Source organism: Kogia breviceps, chromosome 11, assembly GCF_026419965.1.
Source record: "Kogia breviceps isolate mKogBre1 chromosome 11, mKogBre1 haplotype 1, whole genome shotgun sequence".
NCBI classification, from domain to species: domain Eukaryota; kingdom Metazoa; phylum Chordata; class Mammalia; order Artiodactyla; family Physeteridae; genus Kogia; species Kogia breviceps.
Window position 1 is genome coordinate 67,743,899 of NC_081320.1, and position 23,978 is coordinate 67,767,876.

Here is a 23,978-nt window from a genome sequence, read left to right on the forward strand (position 1 = left end):
GGCAAGTGTTTTAACTCCAGAGTTCACATCCTTGACCACCACGCTGCACTGATTCTCCATTACTTAAAGAAAACAGAATTAATGTCATGATTGAAATCTACCAAACATCAATATCTCAGCTGCCAGAAAGCTCAGCCCATGTTTGTGTTGGGGAAATATAATCAAAACAAATCTTTCTTCAATTCAAAAGCTATCCACAAGGGTAGTAAAAAAAAAAAAAAAAAAAGGGAAACTTTTTATTTTGAATAAGATTAAACCAGAACGTGATATGCCACACAGGTAACCTGCTAAAGGGATTACAAAGACAGAAGGGAATCTCCCCCTTTTATACAGCTAAGTGGACAAAAGCTATTCAATACTTAGGTAGCTTTTAAAATTTAGAGTCAGGTGACGAATTAGACCCATCTTTTCCCAAAAAACCCATCTTCCAGGAGATTGGAATTATTTTCCTTGATGATTACACTTCAAAGATATGGCTCCCAGGTCCTTGAGGAAACATTCCTGAGTCGTGAGACTGGCCAGAGGCTTATGTAGCCATTACAAAGATTTACATACATTTGACAAGGATAGAGAAAGAAATTCAGAAAGTAAAAGGAGAAGGGGAAAATCTCTCTGCTTATTTGCAGAGGGGAGAAAATTTGTATTTGCCCTTATACTTATTCCAGCACTTACAATCAGTCAGTATTCTCAGAGATTAACTCTATACACTATATTTTCACTCCATTTATTTATATTCAATTTTATATTGCCTTGTAAATTTTTTCAAGTCATTTTCTTAGACTTATAAACTCACAATTAAATATTATATATTCTCTTTATATGAACTCACAATTCCTCTGCCAAGAAGAAGATTCAGTAAATCTTGTGAAATGATTGACAGTTTTCAGCTTCAAGCACCTGGGAGCAACTGTGAAGCTGTTGCAGTTCAATCAACTGATCCCCAGACCAGTGTCAGGCAGGAGCCATGTGCTGGGGACCAAAGACAATAGATGAGTCTCTGACCTCTTGGGAGGTTATGAACAATCATGTTCCAAGAAATATGTGAGTAGAAGATATATTCAAGTCTCCCTTATTACTGGCTCCCAAGCAAGATCGATGAACCTTGAAATAATGCTTAGAAAATTATCAATTCACCTACCTATTCATCTCTCTCTCTCTCTCTCTCTCTCTCTCTCTCTATTTTTACAGTCAGGTCTACTCTTAAAGGAAGTATAAATATTTTTTACTGCTCTCGTTGGGTTTAATATTTGACAACAAAAATAGCATTCACTCTGAACAAATGAATGTAAAGCCATTTACAAGGGTAACTAACACAATGAAAATAAGTAAAACTATGAGGTCGAGGACAGAGACTTGAGATACTGAGTAAGATTAATCTTTGTTAAAAAATAAACTGAGGGGCTTCCCTGGTGGCGCAGTGGTTGAGAATCCGCCTACCGATGCAGGAGACACGGGTTCATGCCCTGGTCCGGGAAGATCCTACAGGCCGCGGAGCGGCTGGGCCCGTGAGCCATGGCCACTGAGCCTGTGCGTGCGGAGCCTGTGCTCCGCAACCAGAGAGGCCACAACAGTGAGAGGCCCGCATACCGAAAAAAAATAAAAATAAAAACATAAACTGAGGCATATTGAACATTTTAAGAGTTTATTTGAACACAAGTCTATTCCAATTGGGCAGCACCAAACCAGAAGTTGTTAAAAGCGTTCCACCCACAGGAGCTGGGGGGATGAGGGTGAGACGTTTATAGAGAAAAGGTGGAAGCAAAGTAAGGAAATTAGTGATTGGCTATAGCTAAAGCCTAGATGGCAGTTTGTGATTGGTTGTCCTAACTTTTCAGCATTTGCATGCTTAGATTTTTGTTTGCTTCCGTAGGTGGCCAGTACATCAGAGCCACCTCAGTCTAATGGCCTCCTTGCTGAATTAATGTAATACCTTTTAAGTTAACCTTATAGGATGGCATTAGATTGGAGTTCAGTGGTCTGGTTTGAACAATGTTAAGAGCTTCCCAGCCTCCTGTGTAAAAAAGCAAACATTACTAGCAAGGATCTCACTTCAAGCCTTTATCAATGAAGTCTTCCTTAACTTTTTGCTCTCAGTCAGTAGCTTTAGAACAGGTCTCCACATGGGAGTGTGGGGAAGGGGAGGTAAATCTGGTGATCCTGGAGGAAAACCAGCCACCCAAACGGAAAACACACTGCCTGCCAACCAAACTGAAGCTACTACCTCTGTTTTGCTGAGGGCCTTACCTAGGAGAGGAATGGGCTGAACTAGGCAGTGTTTCCAAGGTGAGCCTTAATGATGACCTAGATGCGTGGGATGGGAGGGGGTGAGAGGGAGGCCCAAGAGGGAGGGGATGTATGTATATGTTTAGCTGATTCACTTTGTTGTAAAGCAGAAACTAACACACCATTGTAAAGCAATTATACTCCAATAAAAAAAGAATTAGGGCTTCCCTGGTGGCGCAGTGGTTGAGAATCCGCCTGCCGATGCAGGGGACGCGGGTTCATGTCCCGGTCCGGGAAGATCCCACATGCCGCGGAGCGGTGAGCCCTGGCCGCTGAGCCTGCGCATCCGGAGCCTGTGCTCCGCAATGGGAGAGGCCACAACAGTGAGAAAAAGAATTAATGAAACTTGTTTTTTGCACTTCTCAGAGCCTCTAGATTGATTTTTCCCTCCCTTCAAAGCCCCTACAAGCCTTCACGCCGCTCCTTCTCCCTAGCCTGCTACCTTGGCTGACTCTCCAGTACAGGGCCTTGCAAGATCTGACTCTCCCACCTTCCTCCTTTTCTTTTTCCTCACATTGTAACTTACCTATGTATTTACTCAGGGGTATAATAAATCAGGAGTTAAAAGGAGCCCTTAGAGGCTCAAGATCTGGTTTTATTCATCTTCGTTACTCTGGCACCTAATATCTGGAGGCTGTACAAGGATGATTATCAAGTAGTTGCTGGATATATTAATATATGTTAATGGAGATACTAGATTAAGTGTTTCCCTAGGGAAGCCAATAATTTGCCAATAATTTGGAGGGAGATATTTTTGAGGAAGGTAGGCCTTCTATTCCTGTCTCCTTTCAGGAGAAATACCAACTCCATTTGTTAGACCATCCCTGAACATTCTGGGACTGGAGGTGACTTGGCCACTGCCTGAATGTAAAAAAAAAGGAAAACATTAAAGGCCCCCCTGAAGTTTCCCATATGGCAGGGGGAGGGGAAATCAGGTAGGAAGGCTCATGGAACAATGAAACAGGCACTGCTCTAAAATCCAAGTACAATCAAGTGCTCTCTGTAACGTGATTCCACAGTTCACTTTCAATTTAGCCACATTATTATAAATTTATTAAAAGGAACTTAAATCTTTGAATATATGCTTACTTATACTTAACCAGAATTTGACCCATAATACTCTCAGTGCTGTTGTATCTCACAGAATGTCCTAGATATACTGTGATCTTATTTCTAATAGCTGAATAAGCTAATCCCCATAAAGCCACATGAGTACTTCACTGCGATGTAGTACAAGGAAGAATTAGGATGTTCTTAGTAGGCAACTGCAGTAAGCTACCTGCTGAGTCATTGAGCTGATCTATTTTTAATCCAATGAGCAAAACTCCTATTTGGTGTGACCTTATCTGAATGATATCCTCTGTGGAGCTTGTAAAAACTATACCACTCCAAAAAATGGAGGAAATATTCATTTTCATTATTCCCTGACAAGATAATCATTCTGTTAATTTGGTTGGACAAAAATCTTTTATTTTAACTAGAAATCAAACAAGTATTACCTTAATAAAAACAGACAGGCAGCCAAGTTGTAAAAACAAAACAAAATGGAAAAAGTTTAGTACAACTAAATGTCTGTTTTTCTTTGAGAATTTACCTTAGTAATAATTAATGGAAATGCATTAGTCATGGTGAAAATTATATTTTTATTTTACATATACTTCTCTACTGGTACAGAAAAATGAAACTGGCTATGGTCACCACATGATACTGCATTTGATAGTCCCAAATTAGATGAGCCCCTGGTTTTGTTATTGGCAGAAAATGTCCCATCATGATTGTGAAACTCCTGCTGAAAAAAAGAACCAATAGTGTTTGTAAAACCACTGCAAAATAGAAATACTAAATAGAAAAAAAAATCTTATAATTTGGTACCATTTGTTAATGATTTTCTCTTCAGTTTCCACAAGAAAAGAAATAATTTGATGCTAATTGTTTGAAAAGGTTGAGAGAGGTATTAATGTCCAGTGTTAGTTAATTGTCTCTTGGTAAGAAAATCACTTTAGATAAGGGAGAAAACCTCATTGAAAAATTGTGTTGGATGAGAGGACAATTGTTCTATCAAGTTTAAGAGTTTTTGGCCTATGGAGATAGGATTCACTATTGCTATTTTAGATGAATTTCTTTTAATAGACTTCAATAAGTTAACATAATCAGTATGCATCTTATAGCAAGAGACACACTTTCCTTGCTATAGTCTTTGGGGCATGGCTGTAGGGACCCCATTTCCATTTTTGAGTCAAACTACCAGCAGTCTCTTTAGCTTCCCCCACTAATTTGCTAGAGTTAAGGCTATCCTTAAATCTATGGGCAATAATTTCTCAGGAAGGTAGAGGACCCTAAGACTAGTTAAGACTAACAATGGGAAATTCTACTTTTTGAGTTTCTTTCACCTACCAAATTCACCATGCATATTTGTGTGGTCAAAATAAAATTCAAAATAGTCACTGAAAATTACTTTTACTTTTCACTGCAGATATCACATGTTACCTATCCTATGTCTACCCTTCTCTTCTTCATTCTTAGTGAAAATCAAATTTGTTCAGAGTGGCAGAGTACCCAATTAAAAATATTCACTTCCATGGTCATCTTTGCAGCTAGCAGTGGCCAGGCAACCCAGTTCTGGCAGATAAAATATAAGTAGTCTACACGATGGAATTTCCAGAGAAGCTACTGTTTTCCTGTTTCAAAGGATCAGACTCAGTTGGTTTAGGACTACTGTATTCTCCATTTTACTTTCCCCCAATCTTCCTGCCTAGAACATGGATTTGATGCCTGGAGGTACAGTATCCATCTTACAACCATGAGGACAAAAGCCACAAAGAAAGGACAGTAGAGTAGTAGGATGCTAGAAGGAACTTGCTGACATCCTTGAGCAGCTGCACCAGCCCTAAACAACTTGCTTCTATGAATGCCAAATAAAATGCATGTTGTCCAGTTACATTTGTCCCATGGCACACTTATACTAAAAAATTGTTTATCTGAAATTCACATGTAACTAGATGCCCTGTATGTTTATTTGTTAAAGCTGGCAACACTACCTTTCTAGACTTCCTGCTATTTAAAAATTAAATTCCTATTTGGTTAAGCTACTACTGTAGTCAAGTTTCTACTATATGCATCTGAAGTCAACCCCTGATTTTTTAAAAATAATTATTTGTTATAAATTATTTTAGACTTTTCCTTAAAGCCCTAACTTTTAGATTAACTATTTGGAATTATGAGCTACATAATATTTTCTTTCTTAGAAAATGCAATCCAGATATAGCAATTGTTAAATTAATTAAAAAGGTCATTAAACTGAGATGGTTCTAATGTGTTAGTGGCATTACATAAGGAAACCAAACCCAATCCTGTAAATTTCTCAAGGTTAAGAAATTAAAATCTAAGGACAACCGATCACAAACAGCCAATAAGGTCTTCCCAAGTAAAGTGAATGCTTAAGCTATAGCCCATCAAATAATCTTGCTTTGCTTCCTTCTTCTCTGTAAAATCTTTCTCCTAGCTCCTGTTGGTGGAGCACTTTCCAGTTTGGTGATTTGATTTAAACTGATTTTTGCTCAAATAAACTCTTAATTTTTTTTTTTTTTTTTTTTTTTTTCGGTACGCGGGCCTCGCCGCTCTGCAGCATGTGGGATCCTCCCGGACCGGGGCATGAACCTGCATCGGCAGGCGGACTCTCAACCACTGCACCACCAGGGAAGCCCCTCTTAAAATTTTTAATATGCCTCAATTTATCTTTTAACAGTTCAAATGATTGGCTATTTGTTCTACCAGAAGTTAGCACTTGAAACTTAACAGCATTAATAAACAGAATTCAAATTTGTTTTCCATATGATTCATCAAAAGAAGCAAAAAGATTTAAGGCAATAATCCCAACATCAAAACACAACATAGGGACTGCCCTGGTGGCGCACTGGTTAAGAATCTGCCTGCCAGGGCTTCCCTGGTGGCGCAGTGGTTGATAGTCTGCCTGCCGATTGATGCAGGGGACACGGGTTCGTGCCCCGGTCCGGGAAGATCCCACATGCCGCGGAGCGGCTAGGCCCGTGAGCCTGCGCGTCCGGAGCCTGTGCTCCGCAACGGGAGAGGCCACAACAGTGAGAGGCCCGCGTACCACAAAAAAAGGAATCCACCTGCCAACGCAGGGGACACGGATTTGGTCCCTGGTCTGGGAAGATCCCACATGCCACAGAGCAAACCCGTGCGCCACAACTACTGACCCCACGTGCCACAACTACTGAAGCCTGCGCGCCTAGAGCCCATGCTCTGCAAGCAGAAGCCACCACAATGAGAAGCTTGCGAAATGCAACGAAGAGTAGCCCCCACTCGCTGCAACTAGAGAAAGCCCACGTGCAGCAACGAACTCCCAACACAGAAAAAAAAAAAAAACAACAACCGAAAAACATACATACGTCACTTCAAAAAGGGCTTGTGGGACCAAAACCAGGAGCTCTTAAATGCTGCAACCAAAGACTGAAGTTCTCCAAAGGTTGTGATCACTCAATTGTGCTGTGTTTTCCTGAGGAGATAGAAGCCTTAGTCACTCATATCCATGATTGGTGATGTGGGGAAGTAAATAAAGTCTCCCAAGTTTAACCAAAACTAACAATCAAACAAACAAAAAAATTATATACATGAAATGTAAGTAACTTAGTAAATTCAAAGAGAACTATTATTCATGGAATAACTGATATATTTGTAGATTTACTTACATTCTTTACCTATAATACCAAATGACTCAAATTATTGAAGATACACTAATTCAACTGAATTATTGACTACTGTACTTATCACTATGCATAAGAAAGAATAGAGCATAAAGAAGTAGAAAATAATATGGTTTTTATCCTCAAAGAGTTACCATATTTTGAAGAAGATAAAACTTACGGGGATCAAATACTTAAAAATGAAACATAGAAGAATAATATAAAAAGATAAATTATAGTTAAAATGGAGGGGAAATGGGAGGAAATACATCAAAAGGCCAATGGTGGTTATCTCTAAGGGATGAAGATTATGGATGTTAATTATTATTTACTTTATGATTTTATGTATTCCTAATTGTCTGAAATGAACATGTATTGATTGTAAGATTAGAAAGAAAACAATGTGTCTTTAAAAATGAAAAAAATTAATAAAATGAAATGAGATATAAAGAAATACCAAAATATACAATGCATATAATGGACTGCTAGGACAGAATAGTGGGGCAGATTTCATGGAGGAGGTGGGATTTGTGATGGACCTTGAGGTTTGCCTGACTCATGTCTGTGATATCTACATAGCATCTCTAATTTAGGAATCTGATTTAATTCCACAGGACACCTACCACTAATGTCTAATGGTATGGGGATAGTGTCACCTCCATGTGAATGGTGTCCGCTGAAGCTGTGCAAGGCGGCAGCATTGTCAATCATTCTATAGCATATCAGGGCTTGCAAGTTCAGGGTCTGATCTGTTTAAAAGTAGTTTATGGAAGTCATAAATATAAAGCACCAATAAATTTGTCATTTCCATGAGTATCCCTGCTGTACACTGTTCCTTTGTTCTGCAGTTTTAAATAGTTCCCAAATTTTCATGTACCAGCTACAAGTTTAAGTTCTCTCTTGCAGCTATTTATATCATACTGCTTGTGTAAAATAAGACTCCTCATTCATAAAATGAGGATGATAACAAAACCTTGTCCTACTTACTTAAAAATAGTTTCCTATCTGCAAAATGGGGCTAATAATACCTACCCTTTTGATTTCACAGGGCTGTTGCAAGCATCAGAAGGGATACTATGTAAAAGCAGGTTGAAACTCCAAGTGTTACACAAATCAGAGGCATCCCTATAGCTCTGCCTAGCACTGGAACCAAATCATTTGTGAGACAAGCACCAAGCTGTCCACTACAATATGTTTGACAATGAAGGGGTATGATATTTACTAGTCTGTGGACCTACAAAAACGTTTGTGCTACATTTTGTGTTTACTGTTTTTATGAATAGCTATTTTTAAAGGACTTGGCAAAAGCCTGTGCAACTAGTGTGACTACTTACAAGCCTGCCCATAAATGGTCTAGTGTTTAAAGCAAGAAGGTGAATTCTATTGCTCCTCTCTTGTTCTGCTCATTTTCCCATTTCTTTCCACAAAGGGTGACCTTGTTCAGAGCAGAATTGTAGATAGAGTACTTTTCTAGTAGATACTTTCTTTTTACCTCTTAGGATGACTCCAGTTTGAATGCATTTGGTATGATCATTGGAATTTTCTTCCCAGAAATGAAAGGGGTATTGTAATACTATTCTGGGGGATGAAATGCATTCTATTGCAGGAACAAGAAACCTGGGTTCTAGTTCCAGCTTTTGAGTGAGTTTAGATCAACCACCCCTCTCTCTGGGGCTTTAGTCTCCCCCTCTATAGAATTATCTAAAAATTTTTCATATGGTTAGTTTTTTTCTATAATGTAGTTGATTTTGGGGGGGGCAGAGAACAGCTTTATTGGGATATAATTTACATACCATACAATTCATCCATTTAAAGTGTATAGTTCAATGGTTTTTTAGGATATTCACAGATATGTGCAGTCATCACCACAGTCAATTTTAGAACATTTTCATCTCAAGGAGAAACCCTTATCACTCATCTACCCCTGCAAACTTCTCACCCCTACACCCCAAGTAACCACTAATCAACCTTCCATCTCCATAGATTTCCTATTCTGAACTTTCATATAAGTGGAATCATATAATATGTAGTCTTTTGTGATTGATTTCTTTCAGGTAGCATAATGTTTTCAAGATTCATCCATATTGTTGAATATATCAGTACTGCATTCCTTTTTTATGGCCAAATAATATTCCATTGTATGGATATATCACATTTGTTTATTCATTTGTCTGTTGATGGACATTTGGGTTGTTTTCACTTTTTGGCTATTATAAATAATGCTGCTATGAACTTATATACAAGTTTCTGTGTAGACATGTTTTTGTTTCTCTTGGTGAAATTCTATGTTTAGCTGTTTGAGGAACTCCCAGACTGTTTTCCAAAGTAGATGGACCATTTTACATTCTCATAAGCAGTATATGAGGGTTCTACTTTCTCATCATCTTCACCAATACTTATTAGTATCTGGCTTTTTTATTTCTAGCCATCTTAGTGGGTGTGAAGTGGTATCTCATTGTGATTTTGATCTGTATATCCTGGATAACTAATGATGTTGAGTATCTTTTCATATTCTTATTGGCCATTTGTGTATCTTCTTCGGAGAAATGCCTTTTCAGATACTTTCCCATTAATGTAATTATTTTTTAGAGAATAAGTAACAGGAGAGAGAAAACTATCTCATTGACAGATCTTTTAATGCTTGAAAACAAAAACATAATTAGCTAAGCTAACTTTAAAGTCTTTAAACTTTTATTTATTTATTTTTTTTTATTTTTTTTATTTTTTTTATTTTTTTTTATTTTTTTTTTTTTTTGCGGTATGCGGGCCTCTCACTGTTGTGGCCTCTCCCGTTGCGGAGCACAGGCTCCGGACGCGCAGGCCTAGCGGCCATGGCTCACGGGCTTAGTTGCTCCGCGGCATGTGGGATCTTCCCGGACCAGGGCACGAACCCATGTCTCCTGCATCTGCAGGCGGATTCTCAACCACTGCGCCACCAGGGAAGCCCTAAAGTCTTTAAACTTTTAACCTGAAGTTTGTTTTTAAGCATATTAGAAAATCTAAATTAGTCCTAAATCATATTGTTTTCCCATTATGTGATTTTTATAGTAGTTGCCCTATTAAAAAGGCATATATCATAATCAGTGTTCTACTCCAGCATTCTGTTTCAGATGTTAAAGGTTCTTTGTGACGAAATATGGTTATTTTCTGTGATGGTGGTTCTCAAACTGTGGTCTGCCTACCCCTTGGGGTCACCAAAACTGTTTCATGAGGTCCACAAGGTCAAAACTATTTTCCTAATAACATTAACTATTATTTGCCTTTTTCATTATGTTGACATTTGCACTGATGCTACAAAAGCAATGGTGGGTAAAACTCCTGGTGCCTTAACATAAGAAAGTATTTGCACCAAACTGTAATAATAGCCATTATATTGTTCTCTGCCAAGCACTAGCAGTAAACAAACAAAAAAATAAATTAAATTTCAGATGCCATTTTCACTTAAGAATGTTCTTGATGAAACAAACATCTCAATTTTATTCAGTCTTGAACCTTGAGTACATGTCTTTTTAATATCTGTGATGAAATGGGAAGTACACATAAGCCCTTGTGTGGCATACTGAAACAGGGGGCTATGAGGAAAAGCACTTGTTCCTTGAGTTACAGCTGAACTAACTGCTTTTCTCATGGAACACCATTTTGACTTAAAAGAATGACTGGTAAACAAATTATAGCTATTCAAACGTGGGTATTTGGTAGACATTTTCTCAAAAATGAATGAAGTGGGTCTGTCACTTCAAGGAAAACAATTGACAGTATTTGTTGCCAGTGATAAATTTGATCTTTCAAGCTTTAGGAACCTTGTATCTGACACTGCGGACTTGACAGCTTCCCAGTGTTTAAAGACCTTGCCAATGAGATCAGTGGTAATATTAAAGAATGTGATTTCTTTTTGTTTGTTTGTATAATATGTGTCAACGTTTGGAAGATCTGCATAACTTCACGGAAGTTATCATTCAATATCTTCTGAATGATAATGCATGATGTTATAAAATCACGCATAGGTAAAATGTCCATTCAAAGTGTGAGATAAATTGATTTTAATCTAACAGCATATGAAAAGGTCAGCTTTTAGATTCCAACTAACCTTTAAGAAACTACAAGTTGTCAAGTTTTGGTGTAATATCAAAGACTGTCCATAATCATCTGAAAAGACTTAAAAATTCTCCTCCTTTCCCAACTACCTGTGTGAGGTTAGATTTTCTTCATGTGTTTCAACCCAAACAACATATGTCAACAAACTGAATGCAAGTATGAGAAGCAAATATGAGAATCTGGTTTTTATTAAGCATGACATTATGGAAATAAGCCAAACTAATAAAAGAACAAATCAAATGTCACTTTTCTCACTGCATTTTTTTGGAAATAATTATTTTTCATAAAATATGTTTTGTTAACATATAATGGGTTTATTACATTTTAAATGAATGAATAAATATTTTTAAATTCTCCATTTTAATTTCTTAGTTCTCCTTAGTAGCTCAGTAGACATCTAAACCACCATGGCCCTTAACTTCTTCTTCAGTAACACATTTGAGGAAAATACCATAAACCCCTCCATAACGGTGGCTATTATGCAAGGAACAGTGTCATCTTAGTCTTTACTGTATTCCATGCACACAACACAAAGCCTAGCACATAGCAGTTACTCAACAAATACTTTGCTGAATTCAATTGGTTGGAATTACGGCATTGATCTTCGGCTTACACTGTGCTTACTCATGTCTTGGAGTACATCGTTTTTCAGAGCAAGGATTTAATTTTGTTACAAAGCAAAATAACCACTCTTCAAAGGCATCAAAGAGGTAAACTTGACTCAATCACTGCCTGTTAGACATAAGGGGGAAAAAAGCAAATTCCAAAATTCAACTATGAAATTCATTCACTAAATTTTTATTTTTTTTGCTTGAAATTGTCAACGGCTATAAGTGCTGCTCCAGAAAGACTAGAGACAGGCTGCCTAGGTTCAAATTCTGGCTCTACTTTTTACCATCTTTGTAAATGGGCAAGTCTTTAACCCACCTGTGCCTCAGTCTCCTCATCTGTAAAATGGGATATTAATAGTTTTGTAGAGTTATTTTGTAGGTTTATTTTGAGAATATAATGAGTTAATATATACAACTCATTTAGAGTTTTATGTATTAGAATAGTGAATTTAGAACAGTGCTTGGCTCTTAGGTTATCAATAAATTTTCTCTATATTCCATAAAATATTTATGGAATATATTTCATATAAATTATATTTATATTTTATATTTATATAATTATTCATATTGTGTAAAAGTACTTTGGAATTTTTTAAAAACCATTAAATACACAGAAGATAATATTTGTATGATACACTCGGTGAACAGAGGGGGCTGCTCATGACCTAAGTTGAGTAGTCTAGAGATTCCCACCTCTCAGGACCTGCCTAGCTATCTCAAGGATGAATGAACAATATCTTGGTATCACATAACTCATTCACAGGTTGTAACGTTTTGCACAGCACATATACACATACCCACACCTACGCCAACACACATCCTCATATATAAACATAAATTTGTACATTCAAAACAAACACATCTTCATTCCTGTTCCTAGGAAAACTGTTTTGATCACAATAAGCTATTCCATGCTGTGATGACAAAGTAAATCCCAAAACTACAGTGACTTTTAGAGGCTGAATTGTGTCCTCCTCCTAAATTCATATTTGAAGTTCCAACCTACAGTATTTAGAGATAAGTATTTAAAGATAAGTAATTAATATGGGGCTTTTAGGATGGGGCCCTAATCCAATATGACTAGTGTCCTTAGAAGAGGAAGGGACAGCAGGGATGTGCCCACACAGACACAAGGTCGTGTGAGAACTCAGCAAGAACGTGGCCATCTGCAAGCTAGGGAGAGAGGCCTCAGAAGACACCAAACCTGCCAGGTACCTTAGCTTAGACTTCTATGCTCCAGAACTATGAAAAAATAAATTTCTATAGTATAAACCACCCAGTCTGTGGTTTTTTGTTATAGCAGCCCTAGCAAACTGATATAGTGACTTAACACAATAAAAAGTTTATTTCTGGGGACTCCCTTGGTGGTCCAGTGATAAAGAATCTGCCTTCCAATGCAGGGGACGCAGGTTCCATCCCTGATTGGGGAACTAAGGTCCCACATGCTGTGGGGCAACTAAGCCCGCGCGCCACAACTAGAGAAAGAAAACCTGCACGCCACAACTAGAGAGAAGCCCACAAGCTGCAACAAAAGATCCCACATGCCCCAACTAAGACCCAACGCAGCCAAAAAAAAAAAAAAGTTTATTTCTCACTCACTCAAAGTTCAGAGAAGGTTGGTGAAGCTCTCCTCCATTTGGTGACTCAGGAAACCAGGCTCCATCTCTTGTGACACTGCCATCTCGGTAAGTGGTTCAATCCCCACTACTCCCCGTTGCAGAACAGGAGGAACCTATACACATTATTTGTGCTCACAGGCTCCTGGGAGGGACTAGCCACATGGCCATAACCTGACAACAGAAGGAAGCTGGGAAATACAGGGAAGCATATAGAATATAGGGTGAACACTATTTCTCTGCCACAAAACTAATTTATTTTGGGATCTGGTTAAAACAAATATAGTTCCCCAAGGATCCAGATTGTCTCTTTTTTTTTTTTTTTTTGGCCGGGCCATGCATCTTGCGGGATCTTAGTTCCCCAATGGGGGGATTGAACCTGGGCCATGGCAGTGAAAGCACCGAGTCCTAACCAATAGACCACCAGGGAATTCCCCAGATTATCTCTTAATCAGAGTAGTAACAGATCTATTTATCCCCCGTGGAATACAGGGTTTTATTAGTATTTAATTACAAGTAAATGTGAATTCTTTCCATTGTTTAAAAAAATACATGCTGATTTGTTTCCTTGTGTTACTTTAACCCTCTTGAGATTTCTTTCATGGTTTTGCTTTCATCACTGAGCATGTATTACTTAACACTTCTGTTAAAATATAATTTCCAATGAAAATAATCTCTTGACCATCCTTAGGGGAATATTAAGGAAAACTGAAAAACTCACTACTTGAATTCATATTCAAGAACACTTCTGGTATCAAATCCAACTCTTCAGACTATCCCTCAAGACCCTCCCTCAATAATCATCCCACCCCTTCCAACACACACACACACACACACACACACACACACACACACACACACACACACACTTCTTTAGCTCATTGTCTTCTTTGAAAACAGGTTTTCTTGGGCTTCCCTGGTGGCGCAGTGGTTGGGAGTCCGCCTACCGATGCAGGGAACACGGGTTGGTGCCCCGGTCTGGGAAGATCCCACATGCTGTGGAGCGGCTAGGCCCGTGAGCCATGGCCGCTAAGCCTGTGCGTCCAGAGCCTGTGCTCCACAACGGAAGAGGCCACAACAGTGAGAGGCCCGCATACCGCAAAGACAAAACAAAACAGGTTTTCTTGCTTCCACCAAAACTAATTTCAATTCAAAACAAATTAATATCCATTTATTGACACACTATATCATTTGTTGTCAGCCACTTGATAAATTGTTAGCAATAATTATGTTCTAGATTCTCTGAAACAGTAATAATTTTAAATGCTGTAGTTTTTTTTTTTTCATCAAATCGCAGATTGTCATCTTCATTTTTATCCATGATCATCCTGCCTGGGAGAGCCTCCCCTCTTGGATCATCTGAGTCTACCTTATCTACCAATGAAAAGTTGAGGACAACATAAATTTCTAGTAATAAGGTCCTACATAGCTAAGTAAGCTATAACATACTGAGATTAGGTGGCTAATGAAAATGCCAGCAAGTAGACTCAATCAACATATATAAATAGATATAATAACAATATTATATAGGGTTTATTGACTGCTTACTATATGCATGGTGCTACATGATTTTATATCCACTACCTTATTTATTTCAGGCCATAATCTTATGAAATAGGTAAAATTATAATGCCCAATTAACAGATGAAGAAACTGAGGCTTAGAGAGGTAATTTGCCAGGTTCAAACAGCTGAAAAACAATACTGAACCCAGAACTGACTCAATCACAACACTATTCTCTCCTACAGATATAAGAATAAAGTAAAATTTTAGAAATTAGAGGATTAAAAAACACTAGATATGTATAGTGGTTGCTGCCAACTGAGCTCAAATGTATATCCATTGAAAATATGATTTTTTAATTAAAAATTGGGAAAGTACAGGACCTACTGTATAGCACAGGGTACTCTACTCAATATTCTGTAATAACCTATATGGGAAAAGAATCTGAAAATGAATGGATATATGTATATGTATAACTGAATTACTTTGCTGTACACCTGAAACTAACCCAATATTGTAAATCAGTTTATACTCCAATATAAAATAAAAATTAAATTAAAAATAAAAATTGTTCAGATAAAAAAATTGGGGAAGTACAGAAAAATATGAAACAGGAAAGAACCTACCCATTATTCTACCATCCTAAACCAACTAGTTAATAAGTTGGTATATTTCCTTCCTATATATCTTCTATGTGTACACGTACACAATTTTGCCTTCTGCATTGTTTCCACTTGTTATAACATAAGCCTTTCTCCATTAAAAACTTAAAAGCAGATTGAAGTTTTTAAGTTAGTATTAGTCTGTGTTAGTTAGGATAAACTTCAGCTGTAAATGAAGGAAAGCCCCAAACACCAGTGCATTAAAGTTTACTTGTGCCTCAAATAAACATAGGCAATTTAGGGCTGGCATGATGACATCATGGGACCATCAGGAGCCAAGCTCCTTGAATTTTGCTTCTTCTCCATCCTCAATATGCAGCTTCTACACTATGACCCAAGATGACTTGTCTATCCCCAATTATCAAAGTCCCAGTCCATAAGCAGAAAGGAGAAAATGGAAGGTGGAGGAAGTAGCAGGCTACCTCTTTTTAAGAATGCTTCCTGGAATTTTCTCACACTATATTTATGCATATACCATTAGCCAGAACCCAGATACATGGTCACATCTAACAGTGAGGGAGGCTGGGAAATGCAGTCTTTTTTCCAGGGGCAACATACTTGTCTTAAAATTAGGGGTTCTACCACTGTAGAATAAGGAGAGACTGGATTCTAGAGAACTACTAGCAGTCTCCTTGTAGCTGAGTTCTTTTTTCTTTCTATAAAAATTAAGTGGATTTTTTAGTTTATTTATAATCCTCAGTATATTGTAAGCTCTTTCAAAACACTGTCTCTTGAATTATAAGGTATATGCACTCTCCTCCCCAATATCTAATAAAATACTTGACATACAATAGAAACTCAGAAACAATCTAGGTTTTTTTCTTACTCTGAAGAGAAGAATAATCTTTTTCACTACCTAGTATGTCTTACACACTTTATTTCATTACATCCCATTTTCCCTCTATGAGTACATGTATCATTCCCTCTGGGCATATGTAAAAAGTCTTCTCTGACTTACATAATAAGGAAGGAGACTCGGAGAAAAACAATTTGCCTGAAGTTATACAGCTAGTATTTGGCAGGACTGTCCAACTCCCAGATTCATCTATGCTTTCTACAGCACAGTGCATCCAAACTCAGAACATCATCAGGAAGAAATAAACAGTTCAGAGAAGCAGGAATTTTTATCTATAACAGGGCAATCTATCAGTGATAGCTATTGGAATCATTGGTGCTATCAGTCACAACCAATGACTATCTACCAGAGAAAAGCAAAATTCCTTGAGTTTGAAAAGCTCTTTTAATTTTTTCCTCTATATCAGATTGTTTTCTTTATCTTTTTTTAATCAATTTTCCCAGACATGATCGTCTGGATTAATCATACTCCCAGGTTTTTAAAATTTTTATCTTTTTTATGGTAATTATGTTTTCTTAATAAGATATTAAAATTGTGCATTTATTTATTCACACATTCACAAATACTTATTAGGGACCACTAACTACATTCCCAGGACTCTGGCTCTGGGGACACAGGTGAAAGAAACAGCGCTTATTTGTAAACAGCTCACCTGGCAGTGAAATAGACAAGTAACCAGCAGCAACAATAACAAATTGCACTTGTACGCCTTAAGGGCAAAGCAGAGGTTAGCTCTTCAGCCAGCCTAGGGTAGTCAAGGAAGGTTTGCCATAGGTGACTCTTAAGGAAGATTTAGAACTAATTTAGAAGCAGAGTCCAAACTCAGCCAGGCAAAAAAACCTGTGTGTATGTGTCACACAGCACAAGGTAAAGGCATGTAGGGGAGAGAATGGGGGACATTGAACAAGTAGTTGGCAAATGCTCCTGGCAGTTACCGAATTTTTCATGTTGCCTGAGAATCAACCCAGAGTTTAAACAATGCATATTTCTGGCCTCGTACCTCACGGTTTCTGATTCTATAAACCTCAGACAGGACCCAGGATTTTTTTTTTTTTGGTCTCACCATGCAGCTTGCAGAATCTTAGTTCCCCTAGCAGGGATGGAACCCTCGCCCTCAGCAGTGAAAGCGTGGAGTCCTAACCACTGGACCACCGGGGAATTCCCAATAAGTGGTGATTTTCTTGGGGATGGTACAAGGACAGCATTTTGAGAAACACTGAAGAAGGATGTGGGTGAAGGCAGGAGGTAAAGCTAGTAAAGTAGGCAAAGATACAACCGGTCTGGCTCAGGAGTTTGAAGTATACTCTGGCGGTGGGACAGAACATTTTAAGCAAAACAGTGAATGATGTGACTAGACTGTTGTTTTAGAAAAATACTTCCAGGTCTAGTTGTCAGGAAAGACCGTCGGGGAGACTGGGGACCTTAACCAAGGCAGTGAGGATATAGATGGAGAAATGAGAATGTTTTTGAAAGATATTTTTGAGGTAGAACATCCTGGATTTGAACTTGAATGTGGTGGTGGGGAGGGGTGACTGAGTAGGCGGAGTTTAGGATACTTTCTGAATTACTGCAAAACTGGAAAATGGGTAGACAGATCAGTCTAAAAATAAAAAGACAATTACAGCATGAGGCTGAGAAAGTCCAGTAAAAATATTGCTAGTAAATTTAAAAATCTTTTTTATCTGAAAAAAAATTTAAACCTGTGTTTGATTTAGTTTCTGAAACTTAACAAATAAAATCACCATTGAATGTCATGAGAGTTTCCTAAAACCCGGCATTATAACCTCAGGTTAAACACTGGTCCCAAGCAAAACTCTTCTATTTCAGGCATTGTCTGATCACTCCTTCTGGCACTATAGGGCACCTCAAAAGAGGAACATTCTTCCTTTCCTACCTATGGGGGAATGAAGGAGAAATTAATTCTCTGTCCTGGAGCAGACGTTTTCTTCCTGAACTATGTAAGAACGTTGCTAACTCGTTACAGAATCAGTCTACAGGTGTATAAAATGTGCTGGGTGCTTTTAAAATTTGTTATTTACATTAGTGGGTCACACATAAAGGTACTGATAAAAGGATAAAATCCACTCATATTAGACATACATATGCATGAGAGAGTTTCTCAGAAATAAAGGATATTGCTGGGCTTCCCTGGTGGTGCAGTGGTTAAGAATCCGCCTACCAGTGCAGGGGACACAGGTTCGAGCCCTGGTCTGGGATGATCCCACATGCCACGGAGCAGTTAAGCCCGTGCACCACAACTACTGAACCTGTGCTCTAGAGCCCGTGAGCCACAACTACTGAGCCCATGCGCCACAACTACTGAAGCCCGCATGTCCAGAGCCCATGCTCCGCAGCAAGAGAAGACACGGCAATGAGAAGCCCGCACACCACAACGAAGAGTAGCCCCTGCTCACCGCAACTAGAGAAAGCCCGCGCACAGCAATGAAGACCCAACACAGCCAAAAATTAAAAATAAAATAAATAAATTTATAGAAAAAAAAATAAAGGATATTGCTCCTGGAAGCTGATAAGACTGTCTTCACGTGATTACCTAAGAAAAGAACGTTGTATCGATAATTTTCAAGTCAGGGCTAACCACCCTGCCATGGTCACAGCCTCAGCAGCCGACAGGGACTGGATGAAGTGATGTTTATGGAGTAATAACTGGCACTAAGAATAAAACAGACTCATCACTAGAAGGGTCTCAATTATACCTTTATGAGTCAGACTAGTCATTCTGGTTTGCCCATTATGTAGCGATAGGACCTGGTCAGGCTGGCAGTTACAGGAGATCCGTAACCTTGATCCTAGCAGCTGAATGTTGTCTCGGGTTCTTTCTTATTGAGAGAAAACGATAGCTACTTGCTCTTTCTCAAGAACATTTCATTTGCTTTTGTGGTAGAAAATTCTTGAAAATCAGACTTGCCTACTACCTCTCCTCCTATGCTCCCATACTCTTAGAAGCAGAACCATAAAGACTGGATTCCTTGCCATCAAGGAGCTTAACATCTAGGGACATAAAAAGGTCATGTACACAAAGTACCAGGCAATACTGTGATACCTAACTCCGAAATGATAAAAACAAAGTCCGTTAGGACTAAAGAGGAGAAAAGGATCACTCTGGGGTGATCAGGAAAGTTTTCACAGAGGATTGGAGCTGAGTCTTGAAGTGTACAACCTCTGCTTAACTGAATTCAGGTATCTGTCTATACTAGTTTTCTACTGTTATGTAACAAATAGCTGCAAATTTAACAGCTCAAAACAATATTTACTAGCTCTTAGTTCTGCAGGACAAAAGACTGGGCAGGCTCAACTGGGCTCTCAGCTTAGAGTATCACAAGGTCAAAATCAAAGTGTTGGCCAGGTGGGGCTCTTTTCTGTTGGCTTTTGAAAACCATCTGCTTCCAACTTCATTTGGCTTGTTGGTAGAATCTAGTGTCTGGTAGCTGGTTTTCATCCAGGGGCCACTGTCTGCTCTTAGAGACTACCCACCTTCCTACTCACATGGCCTCCTCCATCTTCAAAGTCAGCCATGGTACATTGAGTCCTTACACTTCCAATCTCTGCTTCCTCTGCTACCAACCAGAACAAAAGCTCTGCTTTTAAAGGGCTCTCTGTATCTTAAGGGCAACTAATTTGGGACCGTAATTATAGCTGCTTCACACCACTACTTATATTAGTTTTGATTGAATAATCAGGGACAGGAATCTTGAGGGATACCTTTAGAATTCTGCCTAGCCCATGTTATTCTGTAAACCTACCTTAAGGTGTCTATCAATTCAATAATCAACTGGCCACTTATTAAGCACAGTGTACCAGTTACGGTTATACTAAGTGGACTCTTAATTTTTGTTTGAAAGATTTTTCAGGTGCTTCAAAACTTGAAGTCTACTCCAGGTTTAAACCAAAGCAAAATATTTTCAAGAACCGAATATAACATATTTAAATCATATTTCAAAATGTTTCAGTGAAGACGTATAAGAGCATTACTTAGGGAGCTGTTAAAGCAACACACACAACTTTCTGCCTCATTTCTGCTCCATAGGGAGAAGACTGCTTCCTATTTTGCCCACCCTCACCCCATTCATAGAGAATCACCACCATAATGACTCAACGTCACCCATTTCTTTATCCACAATCTTCTCGCTGTTCTCTTTTATTTCTGGAACTTTCACATACATAATGCCTTCCTATCCATTACGCCTATGAACATTTCACATACACTTTGAGACTTTGCCCAAATCCCGCTTTCTCCATGCTTCTGACCATACCTACATTTTTCTTCTGTGCAATCCATCTGGCAATCAGTAGTATCATTGGGCTATATCACTTCTATTTCAATCTTCATTTATACATACATATACACACACATTTAAAAAAAATTTTTCAAATGACATCTTTTTTTACATTACTCCAAAGTATTCAGTGCAGGAAAGGCATTGAAAAATATTTGTAGTATTACTAAATTGCTCTGACTGGAAAAATCTGACAGTTGCTCATGATTTACTGCTGTTGACATTGTCTACCTAGTTGTTAGATTCCTTAAATATTTTTAAACTAATCAGCGTTTTAACCAACAAGCAATCACCTGGTTGTGGCTGCGGCCCTGTGTTTTCCATTTACGAAGAAGCTTTTTTCTGACGCTTGTAAGAAAGCAGGCAGGTGTCACTGGCAAAGCCCATTAACAATACTCAGGAAATAAAAATAGAATCTGGGTAATAAAGTCTAACCTTTTTTTCTTTCCTTTCCTTTGTGCTTAGTCTGGTTTCACTTGCTCACAGGGTGCTGTGTGCAGAGGCCCTGCCGCCGGCACCTCAGACCAGAGATCCTGGTGCGACGTGGCTGCACCCAACGCTTCAGCTTCGGGACCGTGTGCAGAAGCTGCAAACTACACCCAATTCAAGATGGCGGTGGCAGGCCGTGTGCAGAGACGCTGCACCCGGCACCAAGCCCAGCTCCACCAACCCCTCCGCCCACTCCCTGCGGAAACTCCACTCCCTTCCGTTCTCCCACTGCCAAGCTCCCTATGAAGCAGCCCCGCCCACACCCACGGCCTGTCCTGAGAGCGTGTGCCCTAGCGCGCAAAGCTGCACCTCTCCATTCTTTGATTAAAGGATAGGACTTTGCTTTGAACCAAACTTGGTCTTGTTCGATTGGCTCCAATGACACTGGGCAGGAGGACCCTTGTTGGGGACCCACTTGAAAGGGTTGATAAATCCTTTGATATTACCAAGCGAGTGACTATAAAATGCTCTGGAGCTAAGAAGCATGCTTTTCTTCTTTCCCAGCTCTGTTGAGGTATAATTGACATATAACCTTGAGTAACTTTAAGGTGTACCACCTGTTGATTTGTGAAAGACATTTTTTTTTTTTTTTAAAGGTCTTCCCAGGGCAGGGAGCCTCATCTTCATTCAGGACTCTGCAGTGGCTCCCCACCCTTTTATTAAAAAAAATATATATTTATTTATTTGGCTGCGCCGGGTCTTAGTTGCGGCATGCGGGATCTTCGCTGCCGCGTGCAGGATCTTCTAATTGCAGCATGCGGGATCTTTGTGCCCTGGCCAGGGATTGAACCCGGGCCCCTTGCATTGGGAGCGCAAAGTCTTAACCTCTGGACCACCAGGGAAGTCCCTGTGAGAGCCTTTTTTATTAATAAATGTCTAGCTTAGATTTTCTGTGATTATCCATTTTCTTTCTCTCAGTTTATGCGATGAAAGCAGTAGCTGCCCATCAAAATCTTCTTCCTTATCAACGTGCTTGAAATCAGCTGCTCAGTCTGGAAACACATTTCCCAGCAGATCCTGCAACCGCATGTGGCCATGTGACTAATTTTTGCCAATAAAATACAAGAAAAAATGACATGTGCTGTCATGGGTGTAGCTCTTTCAGAAAGTGTTTACTCGTGATTTCCCCATCCTCTGACTGAACGTAGACATCAAGGCCCCAGGGAAGCAGAATCTCAGATGGAGGAGCTTGGGGCTACAATTCTCCATGTGGAAGAGAGTTGCTGCTGACTTGGAATACTCTCCAATTTATTAGTGATAAACTTCTGCTGGATTTCAGCCACTGTATTTTAGGGTCCATTTGTTTCAACAGTTTAGCCTTCCCTAACTAGTACACTTCATTTTTGTATTTTCTCAAGTACCCAATAGATATGCAGTGTGGCTCCCACAGCATACGCTTATTTAGAAATCATCCAAAGGAGATGAGACCCAAGTGATCACTGAGGAAAATGCCACCCAGCTCTGATTCTGAAGAATAGCTGTTTTCATCTTTGTAAAAAGAAACTATTTATAGTAATTGAAAGCAGAACTTCTAGTTAGCAATATCCCTGAGGCAATGTGGTTAGGGTTTTGATCAGTTTGTGGCTTATGGTCAAGGAGGCTTGCTGGATGGCCCATCTCTGCCTCATCAGAAAAAGGTAGAAAAAAACCTAAATTGTCTTCTATTTAAGGCCAGAACAATGTCCTCCCATGTCAATTTCCTCTAATTTAAATTCTTCTCAGGTGTTACATCTTCTGGGAAGGGATTCCTGACCACCATCCTCTCCCCACTAATGCCAGGATGAGATGTCTCTTCTCAAAGTATCCCCAGCACTCTTTGTAAATCTCTATCATTGCTCTCACCACACTAATGCCTATGGCTCCTCACCTCCCACTCCAGTTAGTCAGCCCCTTGAGTGCAGGGACATTCATTTTTGTGGTCCCCCTGCCTAGTACCGTGCCTGACAAACAGTAGATGTTTCATAAATGATGGTTGAATGAATGAATGAATTTAAGGGCCTCACTGGATGGTATTTATCTTCTCATTCCCACAGGAGACCACAACATAATAGTCATCACTGACATCATTTCCAAGCCCCCCTTGAAATCTTTTTTTCTCATTTCTGTTACTATGCCTAATTACTTTCTACTTGTTGAGTCCTTCACTGCCTTTGCTTAGATCAGCCAGATTTATGTGCGTTCTTAAGAAACTCCCTTGAAAAAGCCTCTCTTGATTATAATTTTTCATATTCTCAATTCTTTACTATATTGGACACATCGTCTCAAGAGTTAGCCCTGAGGAGTAAAGAGAGACCTGCACAGAAGTCAGGAAATCTTGAGTCTCTTTATCTCTTAATGCCCCGCCAAAAGGCCACTGTAAAAGGACAGTGAGTGAATTAGAAAAGAGTAAGTCTTAGACAAAATGCTACTTAGAAATCATAATAAATTTTAAAACAGATAAAAGCATAGCTCAGTATGGGGCCTCTGAGAAAAAGAGTTTGAACAACACAGCCTAGATCATCTCAAAGTTCCTTTTCACCTGTAAAGGCCCGAAATTCTACGTAAATGAATTGTTCTGCACTTTTTGTATGCAAATGATGTGGTCGTTGGTACCTTCAAATCTGTCAAATAATAAACGGTTCTGTGTATTAGCTGTATCTAATAAAATTATCTTCTGTTGACAAAGCATTTTACAGGGATATTTATAGAGGCGGTGGGGCACTGCGGTTACCAGCATGCACTTTGGAGTAAGACAGAACTGAATTCAAATCCTAACACCTAAAGGAACTAGCAGTGTGACTTGGGCAGGCTACTTAATCTCTCTAAGCCTCAGTTTCCTCACCTGTAAAAGGGGGGTGAGAACGCCTTTATGACTGGCTGTTG

At 39.0% G+C, this 23,978-nt stretch overlaps 1 non-coding gene across 1 annotated transcript; it reads left to right on the forward strand.

The window, feature by feature from the left end:
* Positions 1-6,693: 6,693 nt before the first annotated feature.
* LOC131766075 (small nucleolar RNA SNORA25) lies at positions 6,694-6,818 on the forward strand. Its single transcript, XR_009338377.1, has one exon. It is a non-coding gene; the product is annotated as a small nucleolar RNA SNORA25 (small nucleolar RNA).
* The last annotated feature ends 17,160 nt before the right edge of the window (positions 6,819-23,978 follow it).